At 44.9% G+C, this 15,503-nt stretch overlaps 1 protein-coding gene across 1 annotated transcript in view; it reads left to right on the top strand.

The window, feature by feature from the left end:
- Positions 1 to 1,332: 1,332 nt before the first annotated feature.
- MITF (melanocyte inducing transcription factor) overlaps positions 1,333 to 15,503 on the top strand; it is a 116,416-nt gene continuing 102,245 nt past the window's right edge. Inside the window, exons 1-2 of the mRNA XM_064723837.1 lie at positions 1,333 to 1,455; positions 1,617 to 1,684. The gene's annotated coding sequence lies outside the window, so the exon portion shown is untranslated. The remainder of the gene's footprint in view (positions 1,456 to 1,616; positions 1,685 to 15,503) is intronic.

Raw genomic sequence — 15,503 nt, 5'->3', positions numbered from 1 at the left:
TGTTTCTGTGTTAGTTACAGTGCCCTGCCTGGGCTGTGAGGGGGAACACCAGCACCTTCCCCAGCTTATCCATGAATCCATTCTGGGATTTCCTTCTCTGGTCTCTCCCCTTGTTCCTGCCCAGCTTTCCTGTGGTACTTCCAAAGAGCAGCTCCATGCCTGCTGTGCCATGGCTGTTGGCACACACTTGGTCTCAGCTTTGTGTCCCTAGATGTGTCTGTTTGTACTGTGACTTACCCCACCTCTCTTAGGACTGGAATATTCACCAAATGCCATCCAAAATCAATGGTAGGGAGGTTAAAGTTTTAGAAATTTTAGCCAAGTTTTAATTACAGCTGCTGTAATTAGCACTTGGGCTCTGAGAGCACACACACGGAGCTGGTGGTGAAAGCTCCTTCTATCATCAGTATAAAGGAAAGAGACTTGCTCTCAGCTATCAGCCTTAGTCAGCAATGACCTTTTCTTCTTTGACACTTAGCTTATGATTTTTTACCATGTTTGTGCATGTGAAGCACAGAAAAAGGCCCAAGAAGCAGGTGGGGTTGTAAATTGGGTGTGTGAATCCCTTGATGGGAAGAAGGCTCTTCCCCCTCTGGTTTCCCTCCTCTTGTGATTTACCAGCAAGGCTGTAGAGCACAGGAGAGCTTCCAGCTTGTCCTGTTTGATTTCAGGTGCCTTGGTCCTGACTGAGGCCAGGGAGCACTGAAGGAGAGTGCTGGAGTGTGAAAGGCATGTGCACTGCCCTCCCCAAAGCTTCTTTGTTAAACTGAAAAAATGATGTTAACTCTCATATTAACTCTGCTTGATGCTTCTCTGAATATGATCCAGCATCATTCTGCAGGCAATAAAATTTGGTGTCAAAGCACCAAAGTAATTTATTTTACCCATTCCATCCACGCCCTCCTACTCAGGATGGAATAATGCACACCAGCTGTACTTTAGAGCCTAGCTGGCTTTGAACATTACAAAGATATAAGCTAAATTCAGGAAATTACCTTGCTAAGGGCTCATTGAAGATTTCCATATATGGTGCTTATTACTGTTATTGCAAATGAATTCATGGGAAATTTAATTAAGTTCTCAAAAAGAAATAAATGGGTTTCTATCTATTAAGAACACTGGCCAAGCTTACTTTTGGCATATTTCCTTGTCCCATAAAGGTTTTCAGAACATTGCTTTTCTCTGAGTAATCTTGTTACTAATTTAAGCCTTGGGGTCAGCACCAGCTCTCTGTCTAACATGGGAAATGTTGATAACTGCAATGAGCTGCACCTGTAGCCAGGGATGCTTTAAATATTGAGCTCACTGCTCTCAAATAACACTCTCAGAGGCCTCACATTGACTTTTCCTGCCTGTGGCTCCTCTGTATTTCAGTGTGGATATGTGAAAACAGCATCTTCAGTTCTAGAAGGAGGGGATGCTGTGTTATGTCACCAGATGATGCCATATGTGATGGTGATTATACACACATATATATACATATAATTACATTGCCCAAATTAACCTTGTGCCAGAGAGTTTGGTGGAGGGGATCAGCCTGGGGTGAGACTTGGTTCCTGGAGTACTGAAGCTAATTTAAAATAACATATTTCATACATTTGCTGCCGATCTCTGAGGACATGAGACAGCCATCCTGAGCTGGAGTTACACCACAGAAAAGTGGGATTTGCTGATTGGTTGTAAGGTAAGGCTTTTTATGAATTTAGCAACAGACAGGAAATTATGTAATGCTTGGTCTCTTTGGTCTTTCTAAACCAGCTGTACACTTCTACCTCATTTATTATTTAGAGCTGATATGTTGCTTTATGTGGTGAGGAATTTATGCTGTCAGATATTGATTTGGTGAAAAATCATAGAGCCACTTTGGTATTTCTATTTGAGCTTGGAAAAATAAGCTATTGTCAACTGTGTGGAGGCTGCAGCTGCCCCAGGACATGATCTGATCTTGGGGTGATGGAGCAGGCCAATAATATTATTTCTAATAACAATAGGAATGAAAATGAGAGAGAGGAGTAAAACTCAATCACTCAAACTACAATTGCTCATCACTCACTGGTCAATACCCAGCCCATTGCTGAGCAGTGATCGATCAATGGCTTCCAGTTTGTGTCCTGAGTGTGACATTCTCTGGTTTGGAGCATTCCTTTGGCCTCTTTGGGACAGCTGTCCCTGCTCTTTGTGTTCCTGCTCACTGGCAAAGCATGGGAACCTGAAAAGTGCCTGACTGTGTCAGGCCTGCTCAGCAACAACTAAACCACCAGTGTGTTACCAATGTTGTTCTCACCCTAAATCCAAAACACAGCACTGTACCAATTACTTTGAGGAGCATTAACTCTGTCCCTGCCCAAACCAGGACATTATGGATACCCAGCCCATCCCCTCCCATGGGACAGGGATTCAGCTCAGGTGGTGTCAGAAAGAAAATCAGCTTCTCTTGTGGCATTCCTGAAAGACCTCAACCTCTGCTTTCACTGGGGAGAAAGGGGTGCCATAATGAATTTTGGGCAAAATCTCTGACTGGGAATTGGAGTTAGGACAAAAATAAGTATTTTATTTAGGGTGAGATCCTAGGCATACTTATATCCATGTAAGATTTTTTTTTCACTCCCAAAACTGATTATACACATCAGCAAATAAAAGGTTGTGCGTATTTTCATTGACTTATCCTAAAACTTACCTGTGCCCAGCCTGCTTTCTAGTTGGAGTCTGGTAGGGGTGTAGCAAGTGCTGGACAGGTTTTGGAGGGTGAGAAGCACAGGGAAGGGAGAAGGGTGTGCTCTGGGCCCTTTCCCCAGCAGGACTGGCTCCTGATGGGTGCCTGGACCTCCAGGCAGGGTGGAAGCGAGTCAGCAGCACCATCTGCTGCAGACAGCCAGAACGGCAGCAGTGGGAATTAAATGTGGATTTCAGGGCTCAGATGCTGACTGCAGACCGCGCTGTAAATCACAAACATCGGGCTGAAGTTGCCCAGTGAACAGCAATGGGCTCAGCTGGTGCTCCAATATGAACACGAACTCCGATGTAAATCTGCCTTGCTAAAATAAGAAATGGCAAGTTTGTACAGAGCCTTTGAGGCATTTCAGATGGAAAGGAGTCAGGGGAAGTAAGCCCTCCCTAATTATAGAAGTTGGTCAAAACCTCTGATTTAATCCCAGAAAAGGAGAAGTTCAGCAGTGACCTCTGTATCTGAGGGCTATAGGACACAGCAGTTTTGGGACAGTGGTGGCACTTGGTGAGGTCATTAAATGAGAGGACTGAGAGCTGTTTGGAAACCTCTCTGCTGCCCTTTTCCACCCTATAATTGGTAAACTGTTTTCCTGCAAAGAATGGAAAATTGAGCAATGTGCTGAAGGCTTGATCCAAAGCATATTGGTTTCGAAGCCCATCCCAAAACTTGAGCTGCAGGGGAATTCAGAGTGTACTCATCCCAATAAATCTTCACTCAGAGCAGTAGAGAACAAATTTATTTTTCAGCAAACATATAGGAGGTGCCAGATAGATGCACCAATCACCTGAAAATGTGGGTAGCACATTTTGAACTGATCTCAGCAACTGGAAATCCTGTGGAAATGGTGTTGAACAGGGGCATTTCACCTCAGGGACCTGTAAATATGAATAACCTAAAAAGTGCTTGTAGGTCTATATGGTGTCCTTGAAATTTTTTCTCTGGGAGGAGTGGAGGTGCCCAATACCAGGTCCTTGTCAGACTGATAAGCAGATGAGGGATTTTGAGGGAGCTCCCCTGGGCATGGCAGGATCTCTGACTGAGGCTGGGGATGCTCTGGGGCCCTTGGCCCTGCTCCATCTTGCTCAATGCCCAAGAGCAAAGCACAGAGGACTGTAAGGAGACTCCCCAAACAGCCTGGCTGTTGCATCTGTTTCCCAACAAGGCTCATTCTGCACCCAGCAAGGGCAGCCCAGGGCTGTTTGTCCTATCCAGGAATGTGTGTTTCCAGTAAGCTCCTCTCATGAGAGGAAGGCATGTTCAGGAAACCCAGAGCAATTTTATTTCCTCATTTCTAGACACACAAACAAAAAAAACCCCAGCAAAACCCAAAAATGTTGTCAGAAACTCCCAGCAGGATAAAAAATTCTGGTGGGTGGAGGGCATTGGTGAGGAGGGGCTTTGAATTGGTCCTGTGGGACTTGGGCCAAGGAACCCCCAAAGCACCCCAGTACCAGGAGAGTGCTTGGATGCCCACCACAATATTGTGCTACTACCCCTGAGCCAGAGAGTGCAGTCAGCCTTCTGCTGGGGCTTTGGAAAACAGTGTCCAAAGCTAGGATGAGAATTGCCTGAATTACTCTTAGTTTAAAGAGCTGCATCATAAATAAGGGGCAAAAGTAATTTTAAATGCAAAGTTCTGCCTTAGCCCTGTACTTTGCAAAGCCCTGTTGATAGTAGAAGTTTTACTTCAATCTCAGTCCCACCCCTGATGACTGTGCTGGAAGCAGGGCTCTACCTTATCCTCCAAGTGGAAGGTACACAGACCTGTTTGAGAAAGCCCCAAGTTCACCCTCTATATTTATTTTGGGGACAGGCTAAGGAAGGATCTAAGATCCTGACCTACAGTTACATCAGCTTATTCAGCTTCAGCAGCCAGAGCACGTGGCTATTAGTAATCTAGTGAAAAATGTAACAGCACTTGCTTAAAAATAAACAGCCTACTCAAAAAAGGAAGTTACAATAAATAATCTGCATGAGAGGTAGCAATAAAAACTTCATGGCTGGAGTCATAATTGGCTGTAGAAATAAATGTCTGCAGAGAAGGAGGTATTGAATATTTCCCTCCATACATCTTGCCACTGAAATTTCCCCAAGTGGAAGAAAGCAAAAGCTCCCAAGCCTGAGTGCCTGGGAAGGAGACATCACTGTATTTAGAGTCACCTCAGTGCCTCTGCCCACACAACTTCCTTTCTTCAAGTCACGCTGGAGAGAGAAAATGTTTCCCCTCCACTTGCTCAACAGAGCATGGTGAGCTCATGAGCAGGAGACTTCAACTTTCAAAGGTTGAACTCGGCCAAGGGCTGGTTTCCCTCGTTATTTATGTTTTCTTCAGCAGCTCCCCTGAACTGAGGCACTCTCTGCTAAACTCATATTCACCAGCTTTCACTCCTCCTTGTCTGGAAAAGTTGTTGCCAGTGGCTGTGGTCGGCCTGTGAGTAATCCTCCAGAATTACTGCAATCCCAGATAATCGGGACTTGCCAGATGAGACAGGGACAGCCCAGCAGGGGGGTAGGAGAGATTGCTGCTTACATCTTCTTTCTGCTAGTTTTGAGTGATTTCAGCTTGAAAATGAATTGCTTAAGAACTGCTCTAAAATAGAGTGGTAAAAACAGACGAACTCCCACCTGGCTTTGTACCACCAGATCCCCAGTCAGAGAAAGGACCCAAATCCCATTTCCAGGGAAGAGACTGATCCAGACCCCAATAAAGCCATGGCAATGCTGCCAATCTACTGCAGCTCTGACCTGACAGAGTTCAGAGAGTTGTTCTTAACTACAACATCCCACCCTGTGTTGCAGAGATGATATCCTCCCACACATGTTGATATTGTTCTCCAGAAGGCGTGTGGTTTTTTTATTGTGCTGGTAGAGTTAGATGAAACTAATGAGTCAATGGTCCCACATTTTTTAACAGATGGTTGAGATACAGCACTTTTGGTTTTAGTCAGCTGATGTGCTCCAGTGCCTCTGTGTTTTGGACTGCTTGGGATTACACCTGTAGGGAAAAGAGGCTTAAAATGTCTGTGGATGCAGATTGTGGAGTGATGGTCCTTGCTGCAGGAAGCCCTCCATGGGTTTTAAGAACCCTTCAAGGGGAGTGGTGTCCTTGAAAAAGAATAAAATGGTGTCCTGAGAGTGGCATCCTAATTAGCCCCACACCAAGAGCAAGTTGATTGCCACTGGTGTCAGCCAGATTTCATTGCACACCTTCTCTCAAGCCATGGTGTTCTTATTCATGCTGGGCAGTACCACTCTGAGGAAGCAGTCACTGGTTACAACAGGGCTACTCATGGCAGGCACCAATACTCAACATGAGTAAACAGCTGTACGTGTGTGATGGGGTGTACAGAGCTCTTCAGGGGCCTCTGGTTTGCAGCTCCAGGAATGCATGCACACTAATGCCAAATTGCAGATAAATGCCCTCAAGGTTGTGCTGGCATTTCTGCAGAGCCAGAAAAACAAAGGGGTTTCAGTGATTTGAGTTGGAAAGATTTCTCCTCTATTCTGAACTGATTTCCTTCCTGTCATTTTCTGGGTTCTGTTGACTGAGCTGAGAAGCAATGTGTGTAAAAAATAGGGTTTACAGACCTCATGGTACTTGAATTCCTGCTTTAGAGTGCCCATACTGGCAGCTCAGAGCATGGCAACCAGCTTGAAGATAGCAAAAGTTGTCAAGCACATTGCAATGCTTAGTTTTGCCACTCTATGGATGATTCTATTTGTAGCTTCCTGTGTTGACTGTGTAGAAAAGCCATCAAAAAAGAGCTGCTTGACATCTTGGACCCATTGTGCAGTTTGGTCCTTGTACCTCCATGGCCTCCAGGGCAGAGATGTTGGGCTGCCAAGTATGATGGCAGCTCTCAACACCAGGGATTTTGGGCTCCTCTGGCACTCAGTCCACAGGTATTTCAATAAATCTCACTCTGAAACGTTTCAGAGGAGCTGGGAATGGGCGAAAGGAAAAACTTTGTTTAGAGAATGGAAAAATCCCATTGCCTGTGCCCTCTCCATAGACTCCTGGAGGTGGGAGGGTGCTTTGAGTGGCATTCGTAGAGGCTGCCAGTCCCACGTAATTCACGTAGGAAGTTTCTCACTGTTACAGGCTTCAGGGACATTTCTTCCCCCTTAGTGACCTAATTTTGGTGAGTGAGCAACTGTTTGGAAGGACTTTCCTGCCTTTCTGACTGCAGCTCAGAGCCAGAAAGGCAGGACCCAGGTTCAGAAGTTCCTGGTGGCACTCCACAGTTCTGCCCAGGAGCCCCTGGTGTCCACAAGGTGACATTCAATGGACAGAATGTGACAGTGTTGCTAGAATAAATAGAACCTTAAGATATTAAAGCAGCAAAAAGCAAGCTTCAGATCCCACTGAGAGTAACTGGATGTGGCTGACTGAACTTTCACAGGGCTTTGCCAAAAGAAAGTAACTTTTTTTTTTTACACAAGGCACATGATTTTCCTTTGAAAATATGTTTACAGAATAGAGCCCATTGCTTCATCAGTCAGTGAATCCTTGATATTTTCATTTATGTGGTTTCTTATTCAACACGTGTTTGAATCATAAGACTTCTGCCCCTTTATCTGAATTTATCTACTGGGAGCATTTTTAAGAGTGAAATGTCAGTCAGGTGCATGCCAGACATGCAACAGTTTTTTCTCTGCCTCCCCGACTCAGTTCTCTGGAATTCCCCTCTGCTTCCTTCTCATTTTTCATGTCCTCTTTCTAGCAGAGAACAGACACAGGGTTTTCTCTGACCAAGGGAGCACACTGAGGTCCTAGGACCAGCTCCTTGCTTAGCATCTTCAATCCATTGACATCACACCAGGAGATGCTTTTGTTTCCCAGATGAGAGTCTTTGAAGACTCCTCGTATTTTTTTAGCTGATCTGTTCTGGTTTGGTACTGGAAGGTTCCTGCAAGCTTTTGATGGGTCCAGAACCAGACAGCAGCTGGTTGTGCTGCTGAAGTGTTTTTCAGGTGGGTTTTTCCTTGGCTTTATTGACATAGCAAAGGAAGGGACAACCAAACGAGTCAGGAGCATGGGAAGCTGTGGGTGCACAGCCAGACCTGTCAGCAGGTGAAGCACTTCTTGTCATCTGGATGTCTCTTGTTTCTGATCTCTTGTGCTGCAGCTGCATGGAGATCTGAGGATGTGGGCAAAGCTGGAATGGGAACAGAATGTCATTACTTGTGGTGAATTATTTCTTCATGCTGAGTGTAGGAGAAACCGTAAATATATGCAATGGCACGGCATTAGCATACTTCCCTCTTCACAATAATAATGCAATTTTCTAGAAAATATCATAGAAATCCTGGCCAGAATTTGAATAAGTGAAATAGATATTTATTTTTCCCACATTTAGTTTTTCACTTAAAATAATACACCTAGGTGTCACCAACAGCATGATGCATGGGCAAGAATGACAAAGAATAAACATGGGGGTGGTGTGATGCTGAGCAGAGGCAGCTTGATGTTTGGTGGTTTAGGCAAGGCATGTTTAGGACCAAAACACTGTATCTAAAATACATGATCTTGCATGTGTGCCCCTGTTAGCTGCCCCAGAATGTTCTCCTGGCTGGTGTGTGCACTGATAGCACAGGCAAATGGAGCTGCTGGCATTGATGCCTGTGTCACATGCACTGTATGAGAACAGGGCAACATCTGGCATTAAGTATTTCAGGCCCCCAATCAGAAAATTGAGTGTAAGAGGAAATGTGGTGGTTCTGTTGTCTCCTGGGTGCTTTAAAAAACAAGACAGACTCAAGAATAAAACTATTTCTTAATGAGGCCTACATGATCTTTCCAGTATTAAGACTGCAATGAGCTCAGACAGCATCTCCCCAGAGTGCTGACGTGGGGTTTCAGATGTGTCTGCAGTCAGCAAAGGCATCACCCTGCTGCTGAGGTCCAGGGCAGAGCCCTCTCCATCACCCAGGGAGCTGAGGGACAGGGTGGCTTTATTCAGCTCAGCCTCACAGCAAACCTGGGAAGGGGACACAGCACACCTGGCAAGGTCAGCACATGGTGGTATCTTGTTTCCTTACATTTGGATGTGCTGAATTTTACTGGTGATGCCCAAGCTGGGCAAGAATCCTGCTCACTCACCAGCAGTGGAAGAGGAGTTGCAGTGCTAACGGGGCCTGTGATTTCCCAATAATTACAAGGTGCTGTGATTGCACATTTACATTTGCTGCTGATGATGGTGTCTTTCAGAAAAAGGTATAGAGGATTTTACATGACTTTCAGCTGGAACACAGTGTCACCAACACTCCCCCTCCCAGGCTGGTGGAGCAGTTCTGATTGCCTGCAACACTTTATTAATAGACTTGCCAACATCAAGGAAAGGTTGATGAACACTTAGGATACAGGGAAGTGCCAGTGACTGCACCTTGTGCTGCTTCTGCTAATAATGTGTAGAAATGATAAATAATGTATTTATTTTCTGCCTGAGACAAGTTAGTGTCATCAATAGGTGGCCTTTCCTTGGCCTTTCACAACGGCATTCAGCAGCCCTGACCTCTGATGCTCACACCAGGGCAGGGACAGGGAACTGTGTACTTCTTGCTCCATGGTTTAGCAAGAGTCAGTTTCTGGTAGGAGAAAACTGAGGGCTTTCATGCCTCACACAGAAAGAAGCATGACTTTCTTTACCCAAAGAAACCCTTATTCCAGAGGTTATATCTGACCTTGGGTGCATTGCTCTGGAGAGGGTGATGAGAGCTGGTCTCAACCACATATTTGATTCTATCTCAGCAAGGTCCATCAAGGCTGTCCTCAGCAAGGACATCACTGTGGTTTGAGTGGTGCTTTTTGCACTTGCAGTGGATGGGTAATGCAGCTGGTTAAAAACCCTTCTTCATGGCGAGGAAGATGATTTTCCATGAAATGACAGACAGATATTGAAGTGCCTTGTAATCACCTAGCATGAACAGGGCAAAATTTAGCTCTTTAGAAGAAGCAGAACTTGAGTTCCTGGGCTTGGACAGCACCTTCTCCAGGTGCTCTGATCCTTTGGTGCTTGTAGCTCCCAGTACACCCCATATCCAGTAAATCCAGCCACTGCTGGGGAAAATTCAGTGAGATAGGCTTTATCAGCTCCAGACAGAACAATCTGCTTCAGAAATACCTCTCTCCTGATAGGGATCAGGCCTAACTGATACAGGAACTCCCACTGGTGTGTATCAGAGCATCTGTGAGCCACAACGTGGAGCCTCCTCTTTGCCTTTATTGAAATGTAAAAGATTTCCGGGGGTTCTGACAACAATCAGACTAATTAGTGGGTGCAGACAGGGGTGTGAGGTTCCTGGATACTCAAGGCTGCTCTGCACTGCTTGGATGCCACAGGCAGGCAGGTCTGTAGCAAGGGCAGCCCAGGTGAGCATGGGAAGGTGGATTTCAGGTAACTTTGGCTAGTTTAGACTCAACCCTTGGCTGGCTGCTGAGCAAGGCCTTTGTGCAGCAATAACTTCTCCTCGAGGCCTGCTGTGCAATGGCTTTCCATGGATATCACTAGAGAGTTTCCTCCATTCCCCCACAGCTGTACAGAGTGAACTTTTTACTTCATTTTACCCAGTAATGGCACTAACTGCTGGGAAAGCAGACTAGATCAGCTCCAGGTCTGGCTTTGTGACTGACCAGCTCCTTAGAGAAGGGTCAGCTCACTTCAGCCATATCCATGGAAGCTGCTCTGCCAGGTTATTGAGGCCACTGAAGCAGTTTGAGCACCCAGCTCTCAGCACTGCATCTTGGGCAGGGTGTGGAAGGCTGAGCCGTGTGTCTGCTCATGGAGTCACTGAGCTCTGTGCAGTTTGATCCAGGCTCTGCTATTCTATATCAGCTCTCCCCACACAGAAAGGGGCACTGGTGCTTCCCAAAGGCCTGGCAAAATGGAAAGAAGCAGTGAGTGGTTGGAGCTGCACTGCTGGGGCCATGCACTGCACATGGCTGGCATGTGTGTCTGGGGACACTGATGCTCCTCCCAGAGCATTTTCCCCATCTTCCTCACAGGCTGGCACTGATGGGAATGTGTTGGATGAGCACAGAACTAAGGGAAATGTGGGGGAACAGCTGATGGAGGGATGCAAACAGAGGGGCAAAACCACAAAGGCATTTTGCTGGGCAAGCTGCCTCTTTTTTTGCTTCTTGTGCACACATATTTGAAGTAAACATTTAAACTCCTCCCTGGATTTGCACTAAGGGAAGGGCCATCCCTTCTTTGTGGCTGAGTGGCCTTTCTTCACAAGCAGGACATGGGTTCACATTCAGCATGTTGGGTTGGGCTCACAGGCCTTTAACTGCCCTTTTCTTAATGAAGCCTCGTTAAAGAAAAAGAATCCTCTGGCAAATGATCCTTTCCAGGTGGATGGAGGCAATGCCATGGCCTCACAAAGCCTGTTCAGATCAAATGGCAGCCTGCTGAGACAATAAGGGGAAAAAAGAGTATTACATCCCTGTGGGGATCTGAAGTAGGCACACGTTCTGAGCAAAGCATTTTATGATCACTCAAGAAGAGTTTTGGGAAGCTTTTTTTTTATATATGGGCAGTTTTGATCTCAACTATACATAGTTTTGGCCCTTGATGCTGCCAATTACCTCTGTATAATACGGATTTAAAATACTTGCCACACTGTCTTGCTAGCTGAAGGCATCCTTTTTGTACATCCAAGAGTGTGAAAAGTAGCCCGAAAAATTCAGCAAATTGGCCTTTATCCTTTAAATCCTCTGCTTCAAAAACCCCACAAGTCTCAGCAGGCTTTATGTACTAAAGACTTTTTTATTTTGCTTTGGATTTGCGATTCTCTCACTGCTTAATTTTTGACTGAAGACAAACTCTTTAGGTGGTGACATAGAAATGTAGAAATATAGTAGATGAGGGAAAAAAAGGGATTCTGATTTCAGGTGGAGAATATTTTAGTATTAATTAGAATAATATTTGATATTCTGATTTCAGGTGAATAATTGAAGACATTTGAGGAGGGTTTAGTTTGATGATGTGTGTGTCAAGGCCTGTTGGGAAGCAGAAATATGAAAATCTTGGTATTTGAACTCATTGTGGCTACTAATATTCGTATTTCTAATGTTAAAAAAGTCTCGTTCTTTTCAGATAGTGCTTGTAATGAAATATCTCAAAAGGCACATAAAGCACAGGAATCATTCATGGGATTGTATAGAAACAGCCTGAGAAAGTTTTCACTGAAAATCTTTACTTTTTCCATGCAAAACTATTATTAGACAGTGGGAAAGGAAATAAACACCTTCCCTCTGAATTGATGAGATTGTGTATTTTAAAAATGGGCTGTGATTTAATCTCACCTTTTATAACAGGATTTTTTGGGAAGCAGATTTAGACCTGAGTGTTGTTGATGTGAAGATAGCTCAGTTTCTCAGGAAAGCTGAGGAGAATAAGGCACCAGAGACCAGGGCTGCTGGGCCAAGTGCCCTGTTCTCAGTGCTCTTTGCTCCTGGTTAAAAGCAGTTTCTCACATGTCTCTACAGGTTGTGCTGGTTTAAATACAACAGGGGAAGTTTGGCAGAAGTCTACAGTTTGCTTTTCACTTTAAAGCAGTCCAGTTAAACCAGTGCCAGTACTTAGGGCAAATGCATTTAAACCAGTTAACTCTCTAATCAGTTTAACTACCACTGATGCTGTACTGAATTACATTAAATCAGCATAAGTGAGAGTTTAACCTGGTTTATCTACGTCTGCTCTGGCCTTTGCACCAGTTTAATTAACTGGATTTGCAATGCCTGTTGGCCACATGAGGTTTGGCCTCACAAACTTTATTCCACAGAGGTTTGCTGAGTTTCCAGCCCTTGCTGCCAGCTTGTCATGGCTGTTCCAAGTGCCAGTCTGTGATACCTGCTGGGATCCTTCCCTGCCCACTAGGGCTCAGCAGGATGAGCCTTGAGAAGCAAGACACAAATGATTTCCCACTGGAGGAAAAACTGGTCCCCAGGAGTAGCTGGTGACACGCAGCCTGCTGCCAGCTCTTCTGACCCTGTCCTTGGCCTTGGATTTGTCATTCTCAAGGCAGTAGTTCTTAGAGCTGTTCTAGCCCAGGAGAACCTCAGCTTTCACTCAAAGAAAAGGCCAACTCCCTGCTTCTCCCCTTGCAAATGCACAGTCACCACTTCTGAGCTGACTGGGTGTTGCTGGCTGGAAGCCCAGCTCAGAGCTGGTCAGATCCTGCTCTCCAGGTCAGGCACTGAAGGCAGGAGTCCCCAGACTCCATCCTGCAAGTCCTGTCCCTTGAATACCTCCCCAAACCATGCAGGACTGACCATTTGTCCCTGCAGAGGCAGCTGTGATCCCCCCACACCCTCTGTTTGAACCCAGGAACATCTGCCTCGAGCACCAGGCTCAGTCTCTGGCGTGGAAATCATGAAGGCAATTCTTTTGATGAAGAACCAAAGGGAATGACTTAATCCCAGTCTAGGCTCTTTTTTTTTTTTTCTGCCCTAAAGCCAAGTCAGAATGACATTGCTCTTCCAGCTTCTGTTTGTGCCACCACTGCTGTTGCTAACCAGTGTCATGAGTTAGCATCTGGAAAGAGGAACATGTGAAAATCAAAACAAGGATATTGAACAAGAGAGATTGTCCAGTTCCCCCTTGAAATCTTCTGTTACCTATCCAAATATGGCAGAGATGAAGAAAGGGAGGACTAGGAATTAGTGAATGATTCATTAGAGTAACATAATTCATTCAGGAGCCCCAGCTGCAGAATTAATCTCCTTCAGTTCTGCTGATAAAACCACCCTGGGACTGACAGGGTTTCAGACTTTGTTCCAAACTGATGACACATTCTTAGAAACTATATTTTAAAATATGAACTCTCCTTATTTCTCCTGGTGTATTCATGTAACAAGGGGGCCCATTTTCAATCTGTGAACTCCAAACTTTTTTCTAAGAGAAGCAAATGCAAACTTTGCAGGGGAATTATTAGACCTGGCACTAGCATCTTGTGTGGGGCAGGCTCTGGAGAGCAGGCCTGTCCTGCTGAGACATGGGGTAGCTGACCTGTTGTTTTCCCTCATAAAATGAGTTTTTGGATTCCTTCTCAAAACATCTGGTTGTTTCTGGCTGTCTAGCAAAGCCCTGCCTGAAAACTTACCAAGCTTGGAAAAATTATCTTGCTGTATGTGGCTGCTGGTTTTCATGTATGTCAGAGATATGTCATGTCCTGCTCTTGTGACAATCAGGCTAAATTATAATTCTTTGCAAAACTCTATCTGGTATATTCACAGCTAAGCAGCAGCTAAATGTCCATGAGTTTCATCCCTCTTAGGCATTTTCTACCCTAAATGGAAGCAGGATTTCCTGTCTGTTACACTTCTGAGGTCCTGTCTGTAGGGAGCTGAGAGGAGATTGTTTGGTTTCTTTTCCTGAGAGGGGAAAAGAAAACCCTTGATTGGAAAGCAGAAAGGGTGAAAAACTGAACCTTATTGGAGAAAAAACAAACAGCACTCAGGGTAGGCAGAAACTGTGATTAAATAAAAGTGTGTGGGTATCACTGGGAGGTGGAGGGAGCTGAAGTCCAAACAAGGGAAAATGTGTCTTGCCTGGGCAAAGAGATGGGATGGAAAGAGATGGGTGACAGGCTGGGGGTCCCCAGTGTGGCTGGAGAAAAAGGAACTGGGACAAGAAAAGAGATATTGGAGATGGGAGATTTTAACTGGCATTATATGTGCTTGGTGGAGCAAAGGAATGGGACAGGGATGTTCCTGTGAGACTCACAGAACCTCTCCATGGCTACTGGAAGCTCTCACTTAAATGCGCCCTTTCTTCCATACTCGATACTGAAAGCTTTTACCAAGTCTTATTCCTTGTAGGGAGATAAAGAATGATAACTTTTTGTCTTTTAGTCTGCAGGGGTACATTGCATTCTCTTCATGAATTTCACAGTGTACAATGCAGAGTATGAATGCAAAAGTCTGGGAACTTTCTTCACCATTAAATCACATGTCTGTTTATTTTTTATTTTGAATAGCAGCATTGACTGCTTCCTTTCCTCTTCACATGAATGCACAAATAGTTGGTGCGGGGGAATTCTTGCAAACTGGGAACTCTGCTGAGTTGTGTGTCAATTTTTTGCCTACTTATAGAGATATCAATCTATGTTGTTGCTCCCTGCTGTCAACTAGAGATCCCCAGACTGTGACTGGAGTAACATTGCTGATGGGAGAATAATTTTAAATGGTACTTGGAAGAAAAATACAAATGATGAGAATTATAAGTGAGGATGTTACAAATAAGGGAATTACAAAGAGTAATGGGGAGGGGGAAAAGCAGCAGCTCTGCTCAATGTGCTTGCTGCACATTAAATTTTTATCCCATGGTATCTGAAAAGCATTGCTGAAATCACAGGAAATGTTGGTTCAGAATGAGGGAGAGCTGTGTCTCCTGATAAATTTTTCTCAGGAGCTGCACAACCAAAGTCCTTCAGTCTCCTGAACCTTTGTGGTGCTTTCTCCGTCTTGATGGGAATTCACTCTGAAAAGGAGAATTTGCCCAATAAGTTGAACACACTTTAATGGTTTTAGCAAAATCAGACCCATCATTTGAAGAATAACTGAACAATGCTGACCCAGTACCTACATGGCACTGGGGAGCCCAGACACAAGTGCTCGTGGCTTTTGAGGGAGTTGAGTTAGTTTGGGTGAAAAATGAGACAGAAGTGTCACATAAACACTGAGACTGCCTTTATTGCTGGGTTCATTTCCAACTCTGGAAAGGACTTAGCAAGAACTTGCTTTCAAGCAATAGAAAAATCCAGCTGA

The sequence above is a fragment of the Zonotrichia leucophrys genome, chromosome 12 (assembly GCF_028769735.1).
Source record: "Zonotrichia leucophrys gambelii isolate GWCS_2022_RI chromosome 12, RI_Zleu_2.0, whole genome shotgun sequence".
Lineage (NCBI taxonomy): Eukaryota > Metazoa > Chordata > Aves > Passeriformes > Passerellidae > Zonotrichia > Zonotrichia leucophrys.
Note: the sequence above shows the minus strand (reverse complement) of the source record. Positions and strands in the feature narration are given on the sequence as shown.